General features: G+C 43.8%; 2 long non-coding RNA genes across 2 annotated transcripts in view; one reads left to right on the top strand and one right to left on the bottom strand.

Annotated features, from left to right (window-relative positions):
* LOC121102087 overlaps window positions 1-17,190 on the top strand; it is a 291,047-nt gene that overhangs the window by 223,760 nt on the left and 50,097 nt on the right. The gene's annotated exons all lie outside the window — the stretch shown is intronic.
* LOC103670666 lies at window positions 9,622-12,851 on the bottom strand. Its single transcript, XR_570632.1, has 2 exons — window positions 12,782-12,851; window positions 9,622-9,833 (listed from the first exon to the last, which is right to left on the bottom strand). It is a non-coding gene; the product is annotated as an uncharacterized LOC103670666 (long non-coding RNA).

Raw genomic sequence — 17,190 nt, 5'->3', positions numbered from 1 at the left:
TTCTGATTACCCCCCCTTTCTTTATCCCTTTCTTCCCCTACTGATCATCCTAGTTCTTATGTTCCATAGATGAGAGAAATCATATGATAGTTGTCTTTCTCTGCTTGACTTATTTCACTTAGCATTATCTCCTCCAGTGCCGTCCATGTTGTAGCAAATGTTGAGAACTCGTTCTTTCTGATAGCTGAGTAATATTCCATTGTATATATGGACCACAGCTTCTTAATCCAGTCATCTGTTGAAGGACATCTCGGCTCCTTCCACGATTTAGCTATTGTGGACATTGCTGCTATGAACATTGGGGTGTTAATGGCCCTTCTCTTTACTACGTCTGTATCTTTGGGGTAAATACCCAGTAGTGCAATGGCTGGATCATAGGGTAGCTCAATTTTTAACTTTTTAAGGGACCTCCACACTGTTTTCCAGAGTGGCTGTACCAACTTGCATTCCCACCAACAATGTAGGAGGGATCCCCTTTCTCCACATCCTCTCCAACAATTGTTGTTTCTTGCCTTGTCTATTTTTGCCATTCTAACTGGCGTAAGGTGGTATCTCAGTGTGGTTTTGATTTGAATTTCCTTGATGGCTAATGATTTTGAACATTTTTTCATGTGTCTGTTAGCCATTTGTATGTCTTCATTGGAAAAGTGTCTGTTCATATCTTCTGCCCATTTTTTGATTTGTTTATTTGTTTCTTGTGTGCATAGGTTCTATTCTTATCCCCTATTTTGCAGATGAGGAAACTAAGATATAAGAGAAGTTGAATAACTGGCCAAGATCACATAACACTTGATGGCAAAGTAATATTTCTGGCTTTTATACCTGTTTCCTCATCTGTAAAGTGGCACAAGTGATGGATACCCCAGGGTTGTGTTTAAAGAATTAACTAAAAATATCTTCGCAATGTATATTACACATAATATTTTCATTAGGAAACTCATCATAAATCTATCTCCTTAATGAAATGCAAATGAAAAAAGACATGCAACTATGAAAAGGTAACTTTCAGATAAATAAAAGTCAATTCTGTTTACACAGCAAGAGTTGGATTCATAAAACTCATAAACCCAAGTGGGGAGTAGGCTTGAAAAGATGTAGATTGAATTAATGGAACAGGGCCTAAGGCAGCCTCAGACAAACAGTTTTCAAGCCCTTTTTTTCTAGGGTAATCAAGATACCCACATCTACAGGGTTTGTTTTTTTTTTTTTTTTTGTCTTCTCATCTTTGAGAACAGCATGTCTTAATTGGATATGAAGAGGGGGAAGGCAAGGAAAGTGGGAATGGCTACCCAATACTATTTCCTGGGGGCTCTGTGGGCATCGTCTCACATTACAGATGGAAAATGGGAGCTCCAGGAGGTAAAGCAACACACCTCCAGTCCAACAACCAGGAAGTTAAAGAGTCACATTTCAAACCCAAGTCTCTCTGACCCCAAAGTCCTTGCTTTCCTCCTCCTACCTGGAGGTGCCTCACTTAACCAGGTATCTATTGCTGCTTACCAAGTTACCCAAAGTCCATCATTTGAAGCAACAATATGCATTTATTGTCTTACAGCTTCTGTGAGTCAGGAATTCAAGAACAGCTTAGCTGGGTGGTTCTGGCCTGGGGTGTCTCTGGAGCTACAGTCAAGTTATCTGAGGCTACAGCTGAGGCTACAATTATCTACAGGTTCGACTGGGGCTGGAAGATCCACTTCCGATTGTCATCATTGGCAATCTGGTGCTGGTGGTAGGAAGTGAGGCCTTGGTTCCTCTCCATGTGGCCCTCTTCATTGGTTGTTTGAGTGTCCTCACAGCATGGTGGCTTCCTTCCCCCAAAACAAGCAATCTAAGAGAAAGAGTGTCAGGGAAGCTATCCTAGCCTCTGAGGTCCCAGAGAATCACTTCTACCACATTTTGTCAATTAGACTGAGACAGACCTACATTCAAGGGAGGGAAATTAAGCTCTGACTTTTGAAGGGAGGAGAATTATGGACATGTTTTAAGACCATTACACTTAACAACCTAAGAACAAATTTGCACAGTTGCCTAGCTTCTGCTTAAAGGGAGTCGGAGGTTTCCCATACGTCTCGGGCTAAAGATCAAAATCCTCAACATGGCAGCAAGAGCATGCATGTCCTATACACCGTGTGCCCCCAGCCTCAAACCAGGTCTTTCCCTCTGATATTATACACCTGGGTTTCCATTTCCACTAAAATGCAACCCTCCCTCCTACCTGAAGGCCTCTGCAGGGATATTCCCTCAGCCTCTGTGTCCTCCCTTAACCTTCTGTTGCCTTGCCAATATTCACTCATCCTTCAGATCCTGGTTCAAAGGTCACCTCTTCATCAAATCTTCCCCCGTATCTCTGACCAGAGCAGGTCCAGTCAGAAGCTTTTATAAGTCCTTGAATTTTTTTTAATGCTATCTTTTTATTTGCAGTTGTGTATTGATGTGATCATTTAATCCATGTCTGGCTCTCACACTAATGTTTAATCCACATTGAGACTGCATCTGATTTTTTATTCACCTCTGTATTTCCAGAACTTTGCACTATACCAAGGACATTATGTGTACTCAATCACAAATGTGTTGAATGAATGAATGAATGAATGAATGCCCAGTCAATGATCTTCTCATAGCTGGAGATGTGCAAGCAGAAGTGGAACCACCTCTTTGTAAGTGTGCTTCAAGGGAGGCCCTAGCATGAGATTGGGTGTGACGGCATGACTTTTAAGGTTCTTTTCCTTCAGGAGAGTCTTTAAGGTTTTGTGTGTCTATGATTCTTGGGTCCACTCACTGGCAAGCAAACTTGGCCTCCTTGGGTGACTCACTTGTGGCCCAAGTCTTGGGTCTTCTAGCGCCCAGGACACAGCCTCTCAAGGGGCAGCCAATCTGAGGCTCAGCTGGCAGCCTGACACTCACATCAAGCACAAGGAAAGCCTATGTTGGAAATCTTGGGGAGCAGCTGCCTAGGGCTCAAAGCAGGCTCTAGTGATTGGGCCCTCCGTAGCTCCTTTAAGAAGTTTTACAAGGTTAAGGTTTGCTCTAAAAATAAGCCCACAAGGCTTTTTAAAAAGCTTCTAAAACCATATGTCCACAACAGCCATTTTTTTGAAGGGCCAGTGAGCCTTTAAAAGCTTCAAAAACCACTACTTGGCCTGCCTCCCACAGTGGAGAAAGTTCAATAGGCACTGTGTTGAAAACCAGACCTGCTTTTAAGTCTCCTAGAATCTGCCCCTGAAACATTCTGCTCCTATCAAAGGGGTTCAAGATGGAGATCAGTATGTGCGAGGCTTGTTACCCCAGAGGCCAGCTTCTTCCACAGTAAACAACTGCTCCAAATAACCACAAAACTGCAATTAGCTGCCTATAGAGAGACTGTTTCAAGTCCTTCTTTCCTGTTTCCTCTTTGCTCCCATAGGTCTCTTCATACTATGGCCTGTTGTGGATTGTTCTGTTAAGTGCATGCACGCGCGCGCGCGCACACACACACACACACACACACACACACACACACACACACACACACCATGGTATGCCCAAGAAAAGGTCCACCCAAGTAGAGTGCCTACCAGCTGATGGACAGCAAATGAGGAAGAGCATTTATTTGTTAAATTTTTCTCTTTCTTTCTTTCTTTCTTTCTTTCTTTCTTTCTTTCTTTCTTTCTTTTTTTAAAGATTTTATTTATTTATTCAACAGAGATAGAGACAGCCAGCGAGAGAGGGAACACAAGCAGGGGGAGTGGGAGAGGAAGAAGCAGGCTCATAGCGGAGGAGCCTGATGTGGGGCTCGATCCCATAACGCCGGGATCACGCCCTGAGCCGAAGGCAGACGCTTAACGGCTGTGCCACCCAGGTGCCCCTCTTTCTTTCTTTCTTTCTTTCTTTCTTTCTTTCTTTCTTTCTTTCTTTCTTTCTTTCTTTCTTTCTTTCTGTTTCTTGCTTTCTCTCTTGTTTCTTTCCCTTTCATTTTTTCAATAAATGTATAAGTGCTTATAATGTACCACATATTGAATCTCTATATTTCAGGTGGGAAGGTGACGGTTACAAAGTCATGGAGAGGAGTAGAAAGGGTATCTCAATGAATCAGAAGTGTATTCTCCCTAAAGACTTGTTAAAATCTGTAGGGGGACTAGAGAGGAGTACACGGTATGATGCACCAGACTTCTGACCCCTTGAATCCTTCTAGCTTCATAAGGAATCCTTAGTGACCCCTTTACATAATGAGGAAACTGAGACCCCAAGAGTTAAGATTATTGCTCATGATCCCATGGGTCTATTAGCCTCCATGAACATATGTCTTGCTGCTTCCCTAACAGGAGAAACATAGCCACCTGTAAATAGCTACAGTGCAGTAGGACAGGGCTCAGTGTTACAAGAGTGGTATCCGTATAACATGACAGGAGAGGGCAGAGGAAAGAGAGACACCTTCCAGCTACGAGGATCAGAGAGGATCTTGATATGGTTCCTTGGAGCCATAGGAAGTGGATTCTTTCTTCTCCAGATCAGGGAGCTCACTTTAGTCTCCTTCCTGTGCAAGTGAAATATGTCCATTTTCTTCACAAACATCAAAGCATGTACACAGATCTTCACCCAGCTTATGCTCAGACATCCTCAGTGACAGGGAGCTCACAACTTTTTAAGGTAAGACAATTCTGGACAATTCAGACTATTGCTGAAGGCCATTCTTTCATTTAAACCGCACTCATGGTCTCATATTCTGCAGTGTGGAACCACATCAGAAACTTTTTACATGTGTTCCGGATGCTTCTCTTCACTAAACTAGACATCCCTCGTTTTCCATGTTGGTATAAAGAAGCAGTGTGGTGAGTTAGGAAGTGCATGGGTTCTAGCAATAGACTACTGGGGTTTGAATCCTGGCTTTGCCACTCAACTTACATCTTTGGGCAATTTACTTCATCTAACAGAGCTTTGGTTTCTTTATCAGCAAAACAATAATATCTACCATAGAGGATTATTGAAGAGATAAATTGCAATAATCCATGTGCAGCTATTATCAGAATACCTAGAATATACTAAGCACACAGAAAATGCTAACTAGTGCCGAGGGGCCCTTTTAAAATCTTGAGCAGTTAGGTATTTCTTTCCCTTTTGGGGACAGAATGGAAGGAGCAGAGAGCTCATTTTGAAGGATTATGGCATTGAGGCACTCAGGAGCCTGAGACAGCTGCGGACAAGCCGAAATGTCTCGGGTGCATTCTGAATGATCACCTAGAGCAGAGATTCTCAAACTTTGACAGGTGCTAGAATCTTTCAGAGGGCTTCTTAAAACAGGATCCTGGGCCCCACTCCCCAAAGTGTCTGATTCAGTGGGTCTAGAATGGGCTCTATCATTTGCATTTCTAAGAAGTCCTCAGGGGAGGCTAATGCTGCTGGTCCAGGGACCACATTTCGAGAGCCCCTGTCCTAGCACTTAACCAGCGATGAGTGACAAGTTAACCATGAGTTTCCTGAGCCCTATGAGCACACATTTTATGTCCTCTCTCAGTCAGTCCTCCTAAACAGTCTTCCAAAGCAACTATTTAACCCCCCGTCTTCCAAGATAAAAGAAACTAACACTGGGGGTTTGAAACTTGCTGTTTAAGACACAGTCAGTGGTAGAGTTGGGTTTGAAATCCAAGTCTGATTGCCCCCAAAGTCTGTGCTCTTAATCTCCATTTAGCAAATGAGTAGACTGAAGCACAGAGAAGTGAAGTCTTGCTGTGCTCACATGTGTAATATGTAGTTGAATTAGTTTTCAGATCCAGATCTGTCTGACCCCAAAGTCCAAAGCCTTAACTCAAACTTCTGTGAGAAGCAGGGCATGTTGAAGGTTGCATGCGTTTCATTGTGGAGCCTGAGACCTCGTCCCTGTGCAGGAATTTTATTTTGTCCTTTCCTTTTTGTTTGGCTTCTCTAGATAATTGCCTCCTTTCTCCAAGCTCTTGATGGGGTAGATGTGGTCTTCCTGGGGATTGAATGACCACAGAAGGAAAATAACTTAGAACAGGCCGTTCTTCATTCTTCCTCACTGGTGTTTTTCCTTCAGAGCCTGGAAAGAAATGTGGCCTCTGCACACTTTAAATTGGGCCATCAATTATTTGGGTCCTGAATATGCAGAGCTCATTAGGGCTGTGTTGGCCACAGCAGAGCACCTGGGCTGACAGAGGTAAACTTGCCTCCACTGTTTCAGGCAGCACTGCCCCCCTCCAGAGTGCAGCCCAGCCTGGGATTGCCAGGCATTAATGCAACCAATTATTTCTGTCCTCAGTTACTAGGTCATAAATCCTGCCTGGCACTGAGTCCCCGGTTTCCGGTGGAAGAAGGTTCGGCTTTAGGAACGACTCTACCTTCTGGCTGGAGAGTGGTGTGATGTTGTGGTTAGGACTCTTGGCCTTGAAACCAGAGTGTTGCAGGGACCTCATTATGTCCTGTCAATAACCAGCAGTGTGTGACTGTCAGATGCCCCTTCTATTCCTCAGCTGTAAAATCTGCCCAGTGCCTCCCAAGATTGTTCAAGTGACACCGTGTTTGAGAAAAGAGGTCAGGCATCTCTAGGAGGCCGCTGAGGACATCGCAGTTTATCTGAAGTCCCTGGCATGGTTGCCTAAAGCAAAGGTGCAGAGTGAATCCCAGGCTTCTTCCTGCTCTGGGGCCTTGGCACTTACTCTAACCTGTTCAGAAAGGTCTTCCTCCAACCCCTTGCATACCTGGCTTCTTCTCACTCTTCAGTTACCCCCTCAAATGTCACCTCTTCCAAGAAGCCTTCCCCAGCACCTGTCTAGAGACCCCCTCTTTGCTCTCTGCACCTCAGTTAGTGTCTGAAACATCAGTCGGGTCAGTATGAAACACAATCTATACTTATCTTTCCCTTTCTTTGATCACAAGATCATTATCTAATGATTTCACGTGCTGCCAAGCCAAATCACCTTTTTGCCATGTTCTGAATGAGAACCTGCCTGCCCCCTCTGTGAACTCCACTCTCCTGAGATTGCAAAGCTCACTTTTTAAAAGCTATATCTTGGGACTGCTCATCGGGGCAAGTCAGAATTTTCCAAAATGAACAAACAAAACAATGTGCAGAAGTCATTGAGGGCTGAGTATGATACCTGGTGTAAAATGTTTGTATTCGTAAACCCAGCTTTACTGTTTTTATTCATGGTCATTACATGTTATAAATTTGATCTATTGTTTTTGAAAAGGCAGGGAAAACAAAATGGCAAAAGACAATCCCTGCTTTGAAAGAACTCAGCGGGAAAGATATACAAAGTAGCAAACAATTGCAGGGCCATTTGCCATAGAGGTAATAAAACAGCCTAGAGGCTAGCAAGGTGCAGAAGGGCAGAAAAACAGCATGAGTGAAATCAGGACTGAGAAATAGGACGGCATGTTGAGGGACTTAAAAGTAGCCCAGGGTAGCCTAAACAGGAGTAGAAGGGAGTGAGAGGACCACAAATAGCCCCAGTGCCTCTCCATACCCATGCTGATTTGGGGATTCTGGCTATGTGCTCCTATTGTCTGTCTACTTGTCTGTAGTCCAAATCCCAGATTCCAAGTCGCCAGTACTAAGCACGGTGCCTTCCCAGAATCAACATTCAGTTATCATTTGTTGAATAACCTTGAAATAAAGGGTCAAGTTCTCAGGGTGCCCCAGCTATTACCCTCTCCCCTACTATGAAGAACATTCAATTGGGAGTCTTCCTTTTCCCCTCTCTTTAATACATTCTCATTTCCAAATGATAAAAAAGTGGATGGGGGCTGAGTGAGGAGCTCTCTTGGCCTGGGAAATACTCAGCTTGTTTCCAGGACTTATGTGTACAGCCACCAAGCAGTCAGGGTACACAGGTTAGAGGACCAGCCCTATCTCTTTAACATCTACTTGCTGTGGACAAATGACATATTGCCTCTGAACTTCACTTTACTCACCTGTGTAATGGGGATACTCCCCAGAAGAGTGGGAAAACTCTGTGAGAGGACTCCAGGAGACATGTGTCATCAAATGCTCTCCATGCAGACTTATTATAAGGAACTTGGCGAGCACAGCCCCCTTCAACTTCCAGGCTTCCTCTCTCCTCTCGCTGCCAGCTTCTACCCAGATAGGCCCATGGAAGAAATGCATTGGCCCCAAAGACAATAACAAAATGAGATTCAGTGGGATGAGGGGAAAGGAGAACAAGGCTTTCAAATTACAAGTGAGAAATCTCCCACTGCTTTTTCTTCCTCTTTACATTATAGCTTATATTGGGATCACCTATTAGAAAGAAGAGTGTTCTAGAATCCTGGGAAATGAGCTCTGCTGAGAAGTCACTGTGTGACCTTGGGCAAGTCACTGTGCTCTCTGAACTCTGTTCTGCTCTAACAAAGGGGTCGGACCCGGGAGTCCTTAAAGAAGAGTGTTTGTAAGAAAGCACACTCTAGACCCGACAAACTTGGCTTCGAATCTCAGTTCCTGTGGCCTGCTAGCTGGATGAATGAGATATGTCTCAGTTTCCCCATCTATAAAGCAAGTTTATTAGATATAACCTAGCTAATGTGGTTATCCTGAGTCCTAAATGAAATAAACTACATAAGAGATTTAACAGTGTGCCTGGTTTATAGCATTTAAGAAAAGGAAGTCGCTATATTATTAAAATGATCATCATCGCAGTATTGTTACTCTCAAACTGTTGGGTTTTTAAGTTGAAGGCAATCTTAGCAGGGGTGTGTTTTGAATGGCCACTTCCTCCCTGGGGGCCCATAGCAATACCCTGAAGAGAAGGTGTCCATCCTGCCTGGCACACAACCTGGGAAGGGGAACCATGCCCTCCTGTGTCCTTTCCCTGGAGTCTCATGTTTTTCTTTATGTCCTGCCCTGTCTGGCCCAGTTCTGAGACCTGGAGCATCTGCACTCTGGGCCCATACTGGTCAGGCAGCCAGGAGGGAGAGGAAACCAGAATAAACATGTTTTGCAAGAACAGGGCTAGTTTAAGTGAAAGCAATTCTAAATAAGGACAATACAAAGACTTGGCTGCCTGTTGGCGGCTTCCTCAGCACAGGGGTTTGCCAGGGAAAACCAGAGGTCAGACTGATAAGCTGGGGGTGCCTGCAGGCAAGCTGGCAGGAAGCTTATGACAGGATCCCCTCACCAGTATTTGAACCCATCACAGGAGAGGGGGTGTGGCCACAAGGGCAGGGAATTCAAAGACCCAGCATGAGCTCCTATCTCAGCTCCTCTGCTGTCACTTAAGGCATGTCTCTTTACCTTGCAAAACCTCAGATTCTTTATTTAAAAAAAAAAAAGAGAGAGAGAGAGAGAGAAGAGAGGAAAAAAGAAAAGAAGAAAAGAAAAGAAAGGAATAAAGTCTGCTCTGGTTTCTCACGAAAAATTTTAAAAGACTATTAAGTCAAGGTGGTTAAACTATAAAGTGATTTGCAAAACTCGGAGTTAGAACCATATTTTAATCTCAGCTCCACTGCCTGCTAGCCATTAGATCCTGGGCAAGTTCAATTTATTTTTCTGAAACTCACTTTCATATTTTGTCTGTTTCATACCTGTCCTGGGTCCTAATGATCCCAGGGGCCATCAAAGCAGCAAGGTATGGTAACTTGGTGTATTAGTTTCCCGTGGCTGCTGTAACAAATTCACACAACCTAGATGGCTTAAAACAACAGAAATTTATTTTTTCACAGTTCTGGAGACCAGAAGTATGAAATCCGTTTCACTGGTGGTTCTAGAGGAAAATGGGTTCCTGGCCTCTTCCAGCATCTGAGCATTGCCAGCTTTCCTTGGCACATCGCTCCAATCTCTACCTCCACGGTCACACTGCCTCCTCCTCTTCTAGTGGTTTTCCAGGTCTTCCTCTGCCTCCCTCCTATAAGGACATTTAGGATTACATTGAAGGCCCACGGGGATAATCCAAAATAATCTCATTTTAAAATATTTAGCTTAATCACATCTATAAAGTTTTTACTATATAAGGTAACATGTACAGGTTCCAGGTATTAGGACCTGGTATCTTTGAGTCCCATTATTCAGCTACACTTAGGAATATTTAAGTAGCGGTAAATATAATAGTATATTTACTCACGTTTCCCTGATTATTAAGGAGATACAGAGTCTCAGAAGGACCCCACCACTGGACAAATCTTGTGATTGAAGCTGAGAATTCAGGACTATGGAAGTATGCCAGAAATAATAATGTTGAAATTCATCATCTTACCCTGCATAGAACCCCATGTTAGTTATCTCTTTATCTCAAGCAAGTGACCCGGGAGAGACACTAATGCAAGTTTGATTAAGGAAAGATTGTAAGGAAATATTTGCACAAATTTGAATTTCATTTTGGGTATAGCAGAGTGGTGGTGTGGGTAGAATAAAATCAGAAAACCTTAGTGAAACCAGGCCCCCTCCCTTATTAGCCGTGAGACTTTGGGCAAGTTACTTAACCTGAGAAATTTCAGTGTTCTCATATCTAAAATAAAAATTATTATAGAACCTACCACATAGGGCTTTGCAAGGAATAAACGAGATGATCCATATAAAGAAATTTCATAGTGCCTGTCATGTGATAAGTACTTATATAATATTTATGTTAGATGTTATTAACTTAAAAAAGTTTTCAAATTTAATGCATTTAATGTATCCTTTGCATATACAAAGAATTGACTAATTGGGGGGGGCGCAGGGAGAGATGGTTAATTTAGAGAGAAATAAGGGAACTAGCAATATATTTTCAGACATATGTTAAAGAATTCCAATTAATTGTTTTCCTCCTTATCTTCAACCCAGATTCCCAGAAGGACCAGGATTGGGCTTTGCCTCTAGGTTTTATTCCTTGGCAACTTTGACCTAGAACCTTTCTGAACTCCTCTCCACTGGGGATGGAGAGTAGGGCAAGGACTGAACCAGCCATTGAGAGTTCCATGGGCCCAGGGCTTTTTATGACATGGTTCTCAGCCATAGCTTAGGACAAGATTGCCAACTGAAAGAATAATATTTTCATCCAAGAGAACTAAAAGAGATACTAAAACATAGGTATCAAGGCCCAAGGAACCAGAGGCCCTTAGGAAGGTGAAAGAGCTGGGTGAGAAGCAACACCTAGCATATACGTTGTTGCTACGGGTGGCTCTTACATGCTTGTTTTGTGTGGCAGAGCAGGTTGCATTAAAAGGACTTCTTTTGAAAGACTGCGTGTTCTACCAAGAAAACAGATATGTACACAACAAATTTAAGACGGACCATGAAAGATGCAGTTTTAGAGGTGTTACAGGGCAGGGAGATGAAAGGAACAAGTCTAGCTCGAGGGCAAGGGAAGGGGATGAATTTGCAACAGTGTTCCAAAGAAAGTGACATGACATTTCAATGGGTTTCACACTGTTTCCTGTAACCTCTAGCCCTTTCAAAACATACTTTGAAGAATCAAATACAAGAGACCTCGAGAGATTATCTAGTTTAGACCTCTGCTTTTAAGGGCTGTTTATCCCCATTTTATAGATAAAGTTGCTAAGGCCTAAAGAAACACAGGAAATGGTGGTGGGGAGAAAATCACATAGATCTTTCTGCTTCTTAAAAGTCTCTACTTCCAGACAGGATGAATAAATAGATTTTTTTTTCATTTTCATTGCTAGACCCCTTGTATCAGCTGAAAGTATGATCAGTTGAAAGTGACAAAAATCCAAATAACAATGGGTTAAATAGACAGAAATGTATTCCCATCTTGTGTAAAAGAAATCTAGAGGTACTTGTACACAAATGTTTATGGCAACACTATTTATTTACAGTTGTCAAAAAGTAAGAACAACTCAAATGCCCATCAATAGATGAATACATAAATAAAACATGGTTTACACATACAATGAGCTATTATTTGGTCATAAAAAGGAACAGAATACTGATAAATGATGCAGTGTGGATGAATCCCCAAAACATTATACTAAGTGAAAGAAACCAGATGCAAATGGTCACATGTATTATGATTCCATTTATATGAAGTGTCTGTAATAGACAAATCCATACAGAATGAAAGCAGACTAGTGGTTTCTAGAGAATTAAGGAAAGGGGAATGAAACCGCTTAGTGGGAGTTCCCTTTTGGAATGATTAATATATCTTGGAACTATATAGAGGTGGTTGTTTCACAACCCAATGACTATACTAAATGTCACTGAATTGGACATTCTGGTAAATGGCTAATTTTATGTTACTTGAATTTTATATCAGTTTAAAAAAATAAAAGAAATCCAGAGTTGGGAAATTCGGAACTGATAGGCAGCTTTATGACAATTTCAGGGATCCAGGCTCCTTCTATTTTGTAGTTCTGCCATCCATAGTTTTCCCTTCTGCCTCATGGTTTAAAATGGCTGCTCAAACTCCACTGATCACAACTGCATTCTAGCTGTCTGGAAGGAGAAAATAACAAAGAAGTAGAATGAGAAAAGGCCCCTACAAATTGAGATTTGAAAAATGTACGGGAATTATCCAAGGGAAGAGGAAGAAAGAAGAGCTTTCCAGAAGAAAGACTGGAAGAGTGCAGGTCTCAGGAAACTTTGGCGGGGGAGTGCTGGAAGAAGTCCAGTGAATCTGGCACTGGGGGAATGAAAAGGAGAGTATTGGAGAGGGGGGCATCAGCCCTGGCTGGTTCTGGAACTCTGTGATCTTCCCCCTCCCCATCCCAGTTCTTGCTCGTCTTACCATACTCTTGAGCCGTAAGGAAATTGATTCAATAAAAATAATCAAATGAGAGAAGAGTCTCCGGATGGCCTTTGGTACACATAAAAGCACACATTTTATCTTCCCCTCAAGGACTTCTCGAAATTATTTACCTCTCAAAGACAGCTGCCAAGGACCCCATGACTCAAGGGTCCTCTCCTGCCTCCCGACAGCGTGTTTTACTGCTGCCCTTCCAGAGGTCTTCTCCGTTGTCTCCTTCCTCCCATGACCTCATTCTTAGTGCCAATGAGAGCCAAGCTAAATCTGCAGACTTACAGCTGGGGCCAGCTGCTGAGATGTGAACTGGTCATCTGTCTTGCAGGCCCCAGGGGACAGCATTTGGTAAAACAGGGAGGAGGTAGCTTTTGCCTTGGGTCACCAGTGCCCCCAGCTCTCTCTATTTTGGCTTTGATAGAAGGTGGGATTTTATGTGCCAGGGAGCACAGCCAGGGCCAGCCTGCCCTGGCAAAACCTCTCACGCGTAAAGAGAGAAAGAGAGAAACTGCTGTGCTCAGCAGGGGCTCCAGATACTTTGGCATGCTCTGAAGATGCCATGGTTTGCTGTGAAGATGGGGAATGGCAGAGCTGAAGGACCTAAGTCCCAGAGAGGTGAGACCACTTTCCCAAGGGCAGACATTGAAATTCACAATAACCCAGTCAGCTCAAGGATTGCAGGTCAGCTCATTAGCTGGCTTGTGGCACTAACCCGAGAACTCCCTCCAAATTGCTAGATTTTGACCAGGAGAACTGAGGACAGAGGGGAGACAAGAATGCAAAGATTAGTAGAGCATGAGGACTGTAATACTGCTGTGTCTAGGAGTGTTTTCCAGTGGGCTCTCATCTGGGAATAACTACTGCCAATTGATTCCTAACCATGTGCTTGACTCTGAGTGCATGACAGGTTTAAACTGATTTTGTCACTGCCCCAATGCTGTAAGATAATACAATTGTCTCATTTCACAGATGAGAAACTGAGGCTCTAAGAAGTGACATAATTTGCCCAAAGTCACCCAGCTATTAAGAGATAGAGCCAATATGGAAACATAGTGATGTATGACCTCGAGGTTCATGTCCTTAGTCAATATCCTTTCCTGTTTCTTTTTAAACTTGACTAAACCATCATTTCCCCGTTCAGGCAGATGCAGAATCATTTTTCATAGCATAGGAAAAGATGTGAAGAAATCAACAGATCCCAATTTGATTAAAAAGAGAAACAAGGTAGCTGAAGATATGAGATGTGCCGCTGAAGGTTGGCTGTAGACAGAGGGTGGAGGAGAAGCAGGGCTTTCCACCTGCTGCCATCTTACAGTGGTCTACGGATCTGATATAGCCTGGGTGGTTTTTATTTACCTCTGCAAATCCACTTTCCGCCTCAGTCTTTCTGGGTCCAGGAGCCTGGCCTCTGTGGATCCCATCAAACTTCTGGCTCCCAGCTGGGTTCAGCAAGTGGGAGGCACTCGCAGAAGATCCAGGAGTAAGAGAGAGAAAGGTCAAGGTATTTATTCCCTGCTCCCTCCCTCAGGGTCATTGGTTGGCGTGCAGTGGCTGTATTCCTCTACCAAAGGCCTCAACTCCTATCCCACAGCTCTCTGCTGGAGCCACAGCATAGCTCTGGCGCTCTCTCAGGGCACTGTTACCAGCCGCTAGTGCTTCTTCATCCTTTGCTTGTGTCCCTTAGTTCCATCCATAGTTTTGTTAATAATTCCTTCATTAAACTCTTCTCAATAAACCCCATTTGAGTGAGCCATCTGTTTCCTTTTAGGACCCAGAGTAATTCAGTGCTACAGTATTAAATCTGGAAGGTGTGTCAAAAGTCTTCTATTCTTATGGTTCTCAAATCTTTATTCTTACCTGCAGAGATCTAGTAAGAACAATTCTAAAACCAATAAAGTTCTAGAAGGCCATGGAACCTGGACTGCTCAGCCTCACACCCAAAAGCACTCTGCTTCTCTGGCTCCCCACACCTGCTTCTTGAAATCTGAGGGTTGTAGGGAGCACACTCCATAACCAGCTGACCTCATCCAAACCCCTCACTCACACCAAGAGAGGCAGTTGGCAAGGTTTCCAAAGTGTCCTTTGTTGGCCTGAGTGGGTCTGATTTATGCCCTGGGCCTTCATCAACAGTTTGCCTCAATATCTTCCAAAGTGTAAAGTCCCGTAAATCTTCCCTGGGAGCAACAACTCAACCGCCAGCCCGTGTTATACAAACACACAGAAATGTCATTAAGGCAACAAACAGCCCCACTGGCCTCTGTAGGGCCTTTTCTGCCAGGCTCAAGTTTCCTAAAATCAATATTTGAACAAGGACAAAACCACATGTTTTCAAAACCAAATTAGAGGGGTCTAATACCAGGCCTGGAGATGTGGTTACATCACGCGCCTTCCAGCTGGTCCCCTGGGGCTCTGCCTTTGGACTTCACCAGGCTGCACAGGCTCCCACCCCCTCTCAGTCACTGGACTTACTTGTCCTGAGTGTCTGACCTCATTAGACAGGTGATGCCGGGGGACAGAATAAGCCAGACATAGGAACTTTCCAGAGCCAGTGACAGGACGGGAGTTTACAAAACGAAGGAAGCTGGGTATGATCTTTCGTGCACTCCTCAAGCATTGATTCAGGATCTGTACCAGGCTCTATGCTAAGGTCTGAGAGGCCAAGAGTGAATAAAATCATGGGTCTCTGCTCTCAGGGAACTCATACTACAGCATGAGGGGAAGAGGAGACAATAGGTCACTTTCATGGCAAGAGACAAGTACCAGGGATGGAGGTTAGTTAAGGAAGCTTTGGAGGCACATGACAGGTAACCCAGGGGCTCCTTGGGAGAAGGCTTCCAACAGCAGATGTGCTAAAGGTGCTCTTCACCTATTTTTCTGGCTTTGATGTACAAGGCTCAGGAAGGAAAGGGGATAGGTGAGAGGAGAGAAAGTCCATGGCTTCCGCCAGAAGGGAAAGTTCTATTCTCTCCCTGGACAAGAGCTTCTCTGAGTTGAAGAATAGGTATGAGACATGCCCACCTCAGCCTTTGTGGGTCCTGTCTTTTTCAGAACCAGCCTATTCACAGATACCCCACCACCTCTACCATCCATCTGTCCTCTGCTGGAGCATAGGATAAGGGTGGGCATGGTTTCTGAAGCTGAGCCAGCCTGTTGAGACCCACTGCAGTGTGGGAAAGCCTTACTCAGAGGGCAGCATGAAGGACCTTCACCTGCACGTCTGAAACCCTGTTACATCAGCAATAGAGCCAGCACCTTTCTTTCTATCTGCCTCTCGTGTCCTATGTCTCTATGAAGAGAGGATTCTTCATAATTGGTCCCTGCCCAAACAAATAACGTGAGAGGGTTCGTGGTATATTATTAGATGAAACTGTAGGATACAACATTGGTTTTTTTTTTCAGATTGTGTTCAGAAAATAAGCCAATATCTAAACAATGATTGTATTTACATGTGGAGATGCAAGGTTTTCTTTTTTTTAAAAAAAAAAGATAGTTTCCTGGTTTTTTTGTTTTTTGTTTTTGTTTTTTAATGAGTATGTGCTATTTTTAATCCGAGGGAGTAAGTAAATGCAATAAAATGGTCTTTTACATTTGATAAAAATATGAGTGAAAGTTGTAAATCCTGACAAAGACATGGGTTGGGGGATCCAGGATCAAGCAGTTAGAGGTGGCGGTGAGAATAGGCACAGCACATTCTCCTTCTCTTTTAACTTGTTAAGTAGCTTTGTGTCCAGGGTACAGGGCCGGAGTCACAGTAGTTACTCTCTCCTTAAGATGGTATTCCAGGCCCTCCAGAGTTCCCAGGAGCCTGCAATCCATGTTCAACACTTGCGCGGTGTGACACGTCTTTCCTTGGCAAGCCAGCTCTGGTGTGTCTCTATGCCTACGGACACACTCCACTGGAAATGCCTTCCTTAGTCCTCACCAACATTACCTAGACCATGTGCAAATCAGGTGGGCACAGCAGACACCCTTCCTTTTCCTCTCCTACTCTGTCCATCAGCCACCAAGACCTGCAATTTGCATCTAACTTCATCTCGGATCAGCCCTTTCTCAGCATCAGGCTGGACCTACCAGACTGTAGCCCTCTGTGAGAGGCAGCTTCTGAAGTGGCTCTCAATGATCCCTGTACTAGCTGGCTAGGGCTGCCATAACAAAGCACCACACAAATGGAGTGGTTTCGGCAACAGAAAGTTAGTATCCAACAGTGCGGGAAACTAGAAGTCTGAGATCAAGGTGTTGGCAAAGTTGGTTCCTTCTGAGGGCTCTGAAGGATAGTCTGTTCACTCTAGGCCTCTCCCTCTGTAGGTGGCTGTCTTAATGTTCACACTGTGTTCTTCCTGTGGGCATATTGGTCTCCAAATTTCCCTTTCCAAATTTCCCCTGGGCACAAGTCATCCCAGATGAGGGCTCACCTTAGTGACATCATTTTAATTTGATTACCTCTGTAAAGACCCTCTCTCCAAATAAAGTCACATTCTGGAATACTAAGTATGAGGACTTCAACATATGAATTTGGGGATGACACAAT

This window comes from Ursus maritimus, unplaced genomic scaffold (assembly GCF_017311325.1).
Source record: "Ursus maritimus isolate PB19 unplaced genomic scaffold, ASM1731132v1 scaffold_12, whole genome shotgun sequence".
Taxonomy (NCBI): domain Eukaryota; kingdom Metazoa; phylum Chordata; class Mammalia; order Carnivora; family Ursidae; genus Ursus; species Ursus maritimus.
The sequence above is the reverse complement of the archived record's forward strand: the minus strand, read 5'-3'. Positions and strand labels throughout refer to the sequence as shown.